Source organism: Dipteris shenzhenensis, chromosome 31 (assembly GCF_047967505.1).
Source record: "Dipteris shenzhenensis isolate YYH24624 ecotype China chromosome 31, Dip_SZ_1.0, whole genome shotgun sequence".
Taxonomy (NCBI): domain Eukaryota; kingdom Viridiplantae; phylum Streptophyta; class Polypodiopsida; order Gleicheniales; family Dipteridaceae; genus Dipteris; species Dipteris shenzhenensis.
The window spans coordinates 38,802,369-38,808,511 of NC_141626.1; the positions used below are offsets into that span (position 1 = coordinate 38,802,369).

General features: G+C 39.9%; 1 non-coding gene across 1 annotated transcript; it reads right to left on the bottom strand.

Annotated features, from left to right (window-relative positions):
- Positions 1-2,239: 2,239 nt before the first annotated feature.
- On the bottom strand, positions 2,240-2,435 carry LOC147881438 (U2 spliceosomal RNA). The gene has a single exon (XR_015540514.1). It is a non-coding gene; the product is annotated as a U2 spliceosomal RNA (small nuclear RNA).
- Between the last annotated feature and the right edge of the window lie 3,708 nt (positions 2,436-6,143).

Consider the following 6,143-nt stretch of genomic DNA (forward strand, 5'->3'; position numbering starts at 1 on the left):
AAGATAGGTTGTGTGCATCTTGGAAATAACTATAGATGTGAAATAGTGGGAGCAAGTGACATAAAGTTTTCTTTTGCAAATGGGTCTGCTTTTGTTTTGACAAATGTGAGACATGTGCCTAAGCTGATGAAGAGTCTCATTTCAACAGGTCAGCTAGATGATGCTAGTTTTAAAACCACCTTTGGCTTTCAGAGTTGGAAAATTGAGAAGGGCTCTATGGTTTTGGCAAGAGGTGCCAAGTGTGGGACATTGTTTCCCTTACATGTATGAGGGGTGTCTAATCATGTTATTGCAATAACTGAGTAGCTAAGTACTTCTTTGTGGCATTGGCGGTTGGGGCACATGAGCCAAAATGGAATGAAACTCTTATGTTATTTGGGTTATGTATCGCATTTGACTTTTTTTGACTTTGAATTTTGTGAGCATTGTCTCTATGGGAAGTAGACTAAATCAGCCCATAAAAGAAGGGGAAAGAAAAAGCTTGAAATTACTCTTCTAATACCAGTTTATAGTAGCAACATAATTCTTTATCTTTGCTTTGAAGCTATTGAATGTTTTCTTATCTGCAGCTATTGCTTATATGCATTGTGTGCTTTGAAGTGGTTGAACTTTTGTTGTGTTTGTATGCCATTGCTGCTGTCTATCTATCTTACTTTATTGTGTATGCCACACACACACACACACACACACACACACACACACACACACACACACACACACACACACACACACACACACACACAAACCCACACACTCAAATTCCCTTTCTTTAATAGAATATGTACCCTTATATTATTGGTCCCCACACCCCTGCCCTCACTCCCCACTTATGAGTTACACAAAATAATCCCCCCATGTGAAAGCTTCTTATTGATACAAATAACCTTTAAAATTTCCTTAGACTATTCATAATTATGTTTATAATTATAAAATTATAAACAGTTTATAATTATGTTTCTTAGACTATTTATAATTATGTGAATTTAATTAACCCTACCCCTCCCTTTTCATTTAGAATATATAATTTCTTTAAAATTAATTATCATTTCCCCCCCTTCCATACCCCTCCCCTTTCTATTTATTTATTGGCATGATATGTATATATGTGTGCATATATATATATATATATATAATTTATACTTATACTATGTATAAACAATTCATGAACTTCCTTTCTTTTTGTCTTTCGACCCTTTCCCCCCTCCTTATCCTCAAAGATATTCTTGGTCAAAAATTTCTCATATATATATATGTATATATATATATTTATTTATTTATTTATATATATATATATAGAGAGAGAGAGAGAGAGAGAGATAGACAGATAACCATCGGAAGTCATAAACAAATATTTACCTAGCATTTTTCTTTTTTCTTTCCTATACACGCTTATACGTTCACACACACATAAACTTATGACCCCTACACACCCATTCACATAACATACACACAATTATGTACACTCACAATCACACACATGCAAACTCACACAACATGCTTACACACACTAGCTTTCACCCCTAACCTGGTTAACCTCCCTACAACCTTACCCTTGTTCTAAATTACCACTAACCCCAATCCTTTCTTGCCTAACCCAACCCCAATTTCCCACCTTCATGGCCCTCCCACTGTCATGCACATATTTAACATAAATTAACTACCTAATTTATGGTCCAATCGCCCCCCTTGTCTACGTGCTAATGTGCTTACACTACCTCCTGACCACTTTTCCCTCGTCTAATGCCCAGTTTTTTCTTATCTAATGCTTTCCTTATGTGCTTCTTATAGCTCCCTATAACTTTTCTCTCTTGTACCTCCCTGCTCTCAACCTTCTTACCATTCCATGTGGTTCTCCTTAGCATCTTGTTTTGCCTATCCTTTGCTTTGCCTTTTTGTTCAAGGTCGCAGCTACCTCCTACACTACAACCTTCATGATCTTCAAGGTCTTCTTCTTTCCTCTGGTATTTCTCCGTCACCAACGCTTCTCTTGCAAGGTCTTTGGATCCTTTCTCACAATCCTCTTTGACTCATCGCTTCCCTCATTAGAACCTCCTCAGCTTCTTCCTTACACAAGCTGCTCGCACCTTCTCTCTTATAGAACTTTTTCCCAAGCTTACTTCGATTGCAAGACTTGCTTGGCTACTTCTTCTCTTAGAGGTAAAGCTTTCATATGTTTTCTTCGTGATGACCCTCCTTGTTGAGGATTTGAGTTGGGCTCCTCCCCCGGAGGGGGGAGGAAAAGCGGTGCGCCAGGCCTCTGAGATAGTGCAAGACAGAGGCGAAGCGCGTGGTCCCGGACAGCAAGCTACCGGATGGGGCCGCCCCCTGAAAGAAATTAGGTTAATATCATGTGACCCGATGGGTCACGTATCAGATATTAAACTGATAAGAACAGATACTACACTTGATCTTAGCCAAAAGGCCGAGAAAGGGATGAGAGCCTGAGGGTTGTAGGCTGCCTTAAGAAGGCCCCCCCTCACCCCCTTTTGCATGTTTACCTATGGGATATCTCGTCTTGCACGTCCGCCATGTGTCCATTAAGCATTCCATATTCTCCTATGACCTCTTCAAAAGCCTTGGCAATGGACTATACACCATCGTGTCGCAAAAAAAAACTCGGTCATGTTAGGAACATTTAGCCCAACGACAAGGTTGGCGAGCACGACTCATGGAGGAGAGACTAAATAATTTATCGACACTGAGTCAAGGCACTAGGCAAACATGCACTATTTGGCATGTACACTTAGAGCTAGCCTATGGCAAGGCAAATTTTGTAAAAGGGGTTTGATTTTGCATGTGGGATATGACAAGTGGTGTTGAAGTCTCTAACTCTGTGAAGGTCTGGGGCCACCTAGAATGATGCATCAAGATGTGCAGCGCTAGCCCCAAACTCTAATGACAGGTTCAGGTGTGGAGCCGATGGCTTGCTACTATCGATCGTCCATGCAAGAAGTAGATCTTGTGTCTTTCGGCATGATGTTAGTCTATCTTAGATAGATACACCCCCAGAAGGGCCTGCCATACATCCCAGCTGGACAAGCAAAAGCACCAAATACGACACACTTAGTCATGGGGTCATTAAAATGGTATTAAATTCTGACTCTCGACTTTGGCAGGAGTGGCATACCCTTTGCTCAATCAGGCCTACATGCTTGGTCTCATCTTGAAGATTGGGCTTGAAAACGGGACTGTAAAGTACATATAAGATGCACGATTCGTGGGTCCACACACTACCACGTGGTAGTTCAACCATGAAGAAGATAGCCTTATCCTCTATGCCATGTGGCACCACTACCATACCATCAATGCACAATCAGCATGCCATGTCATCACAATTGCCATGTCAACAAATCCAATTAGCATGCACTTCATCATCCCACATCATCAAGTCATGTCAGTAGGGCTACATCATCAAGTGCCGCCTAAGCACATAGTAGGCATTCTTTTGTAAGCAGAACGTGAAGATAAATTACCATATCATAACACAATGCCACATCATCATTTCTTACCACTCCATCGACAAAGTTTGGCACAATTACAAAATCGCCCCATCAAAGCTAAACTACTGTAGATGTGTAGCTTCCCGAGATGTGTGGAAAATCATGATCTTCTACCCAGGTTCATCTTTAAATAATGAGCCTCACAAAAAGTCATAAGTGCATCAAGGTGTCATTGAAGACCCTAGATTGAGGAGGATAGTAAAACCGCATGATCTACATACAATAGATTTAGGGTTAAAGGATAAGTCTGCTCCACCTAGTGTCATCGTGAAGGCTCCAATTTATCAATGCATATACCAAACAAGGTTGATGATAAATAACAACCCTATTTGGTCCCATCTATGTTCATGATATCCTCTATCCACTCAATTACTACTTCTCCATTACAAATGCCCTTGATTCTTTTGAAATTTTAGTTGATTGGTTGGATCGAGTTTTCAATTACTAGTATGTATTTCTTTTCGTGTGTGTGTCTCTCTTTCATTGGGTGTCCAAGAGCTACCACTACATGACTTGCATGCAATTAATATGTGTGTTTATTGTATGTTTGTTTGGTTTGTTTGGGTTGGGTGTTTCATTTATATCTCATTTGTAGATCTTGATGGTGTGATGGGAAACATTTAGCTTGAATATAGCTCTTGATGGTTTGAAGCTCATAGCCATGAAACAACAGATATGTAGGAATGAAATTTACATTTCTCTCCCTCCTACATGACCCTTATCTTCCTCATGCTCATGGGAAACATTACTAAGAATATGCTTTTTGAAGCTTCAGATTTCTTCCCTTGAGTGATTATATGTGAATTGTAAGCTTGAATTTTCTATGGATTTGAGGGACTTTAGATCTTCTTTAATCGTCTATTTTTGCAAGAGTGACTCCAATTACAGAGAGAGAGGAGGGGGGGAGAGAGAGAGAGAGAGGTCCTTCTTGGCATTTTTTCCTTCTATGATCCTTGATTTCTTCCCTTTTCAGCCGCAAGCAACCAACCAAAGAGTCATACAAGAAAGTAAGATAGAAAGACAACAATAATGGCATATAGATAGAGCAAAAGTTCAACCACTGCAAGGCAGACAAGGCGGACAAGCAATAATGGCATATAAATAGAGCAAAAGTTCAGCCACTTCAAGGCAGACAAGGCAGACAAACAATACCCATAGACAAGCAAAAGCTCAATAGACTCAACAAATCAAAGGAGAATAGCACACAAAAACAATAGCCATGGCCAAAGAACAATATCAGGCTCGACAACAACAAATGACCACAATCTTTAAACAACAAACTCAAGATAAGAAGTATTATAAAGGGGCCTACAATGTAATGCAAAAGACAATACTATCGACCGACACATTGTCACACACACTACTACACTGACAAATCAAGCAATAGTAAAATTAGCAAGTAGTGGCAACACAAAAACGAAGGAAAGGCCTTCAAAGTATTCTAGAATCCATAAATACACACATAACACCATACATGTTGATCGGTACTTTGCTTCAATCAAACAAAAATCCATAAATTGAAAGGTCTAATAATAATACAGAATTCGTCTTGGCATCCTAAAAACTCCCTAAAAATGATATTGAAAGCACAGTGACACTCGAATATGGCAAGTGTGCGTACTCTTTCTCAATTGGGCCTACATAGCTAGTCTCATTATGAAGATAAAGCTTGAAAGGAGGACTCCAAAGTACATACAACATGCAACAATCTCAACTAGTTCTCCAAATACTTTGGATGTGGATCTGTACAAGATGTTTTATGGACCACAATCTATGTTGACCAAGGTTGACCTTCAGATCATGAGTCTCACAAAAAGTATAAAGTGTGTCTATGTGTTATTGGTGACCCTCAACTTATGTGCCCATCAGAACGCTTTGGTTCTACTACCTTGGTGAGGACAATGCATAATATTTTATTGGTGGATTTGGCTTGTCCATTCCCTTGGGGGTAGTAAGGTGTGTGAATCATCATAAAGCCAAACAAGAGTTCTTGGATGACCTCATTGACAAAATGTGTGGCTTTATCTAACAGAACTTCAATGGGACATCCAAATCGGGTAATCACATTCTCGTACAAGAACCTTGCTATGCTTCTAGCATCTGCCTTTCTGACTGCTTTCCATTTGGTAAAGTAATCAGTGCCCATTTCTGACTGCCTTTCGGACAAACAATAATGGCATATCAATAGAGCAAAAGTTCAGCCACTTCAAGCCAGACTAGCCTGAAATCCTCCCCATTTCTCCATCTTGTTTTGGAATCTATTCATGAACCAGTCCCATCTTTGCTTGAGGGAAATATCAAACCCCATGGGGATACCCCCAGCAGCCTGAAGAATGATTAACCCTCTGGCATCCCATCCCTTCCAACACTTGCTGTTCATCACCTTTGACATATCCACTTTTAGAGTGATTGATTTTGGACCCAGAGGCTTTGCAAAAAATATCTAAAGACTCCATGGCCACCTTGATATATTGTGACTCATTCTTAAGGGGGGTTAAGTTTGTATCATTAGCAAACTACTGACAAATAAGATGCTTGCCTAAGGGTAGCTCAATACCTTTCAACTTATTTTCTCGGCTTTGTTGATGGAGAAGCCATCCCAGGGAGTCTGCCGCAACTACAAAGAGTAAAGGGGCAATATGG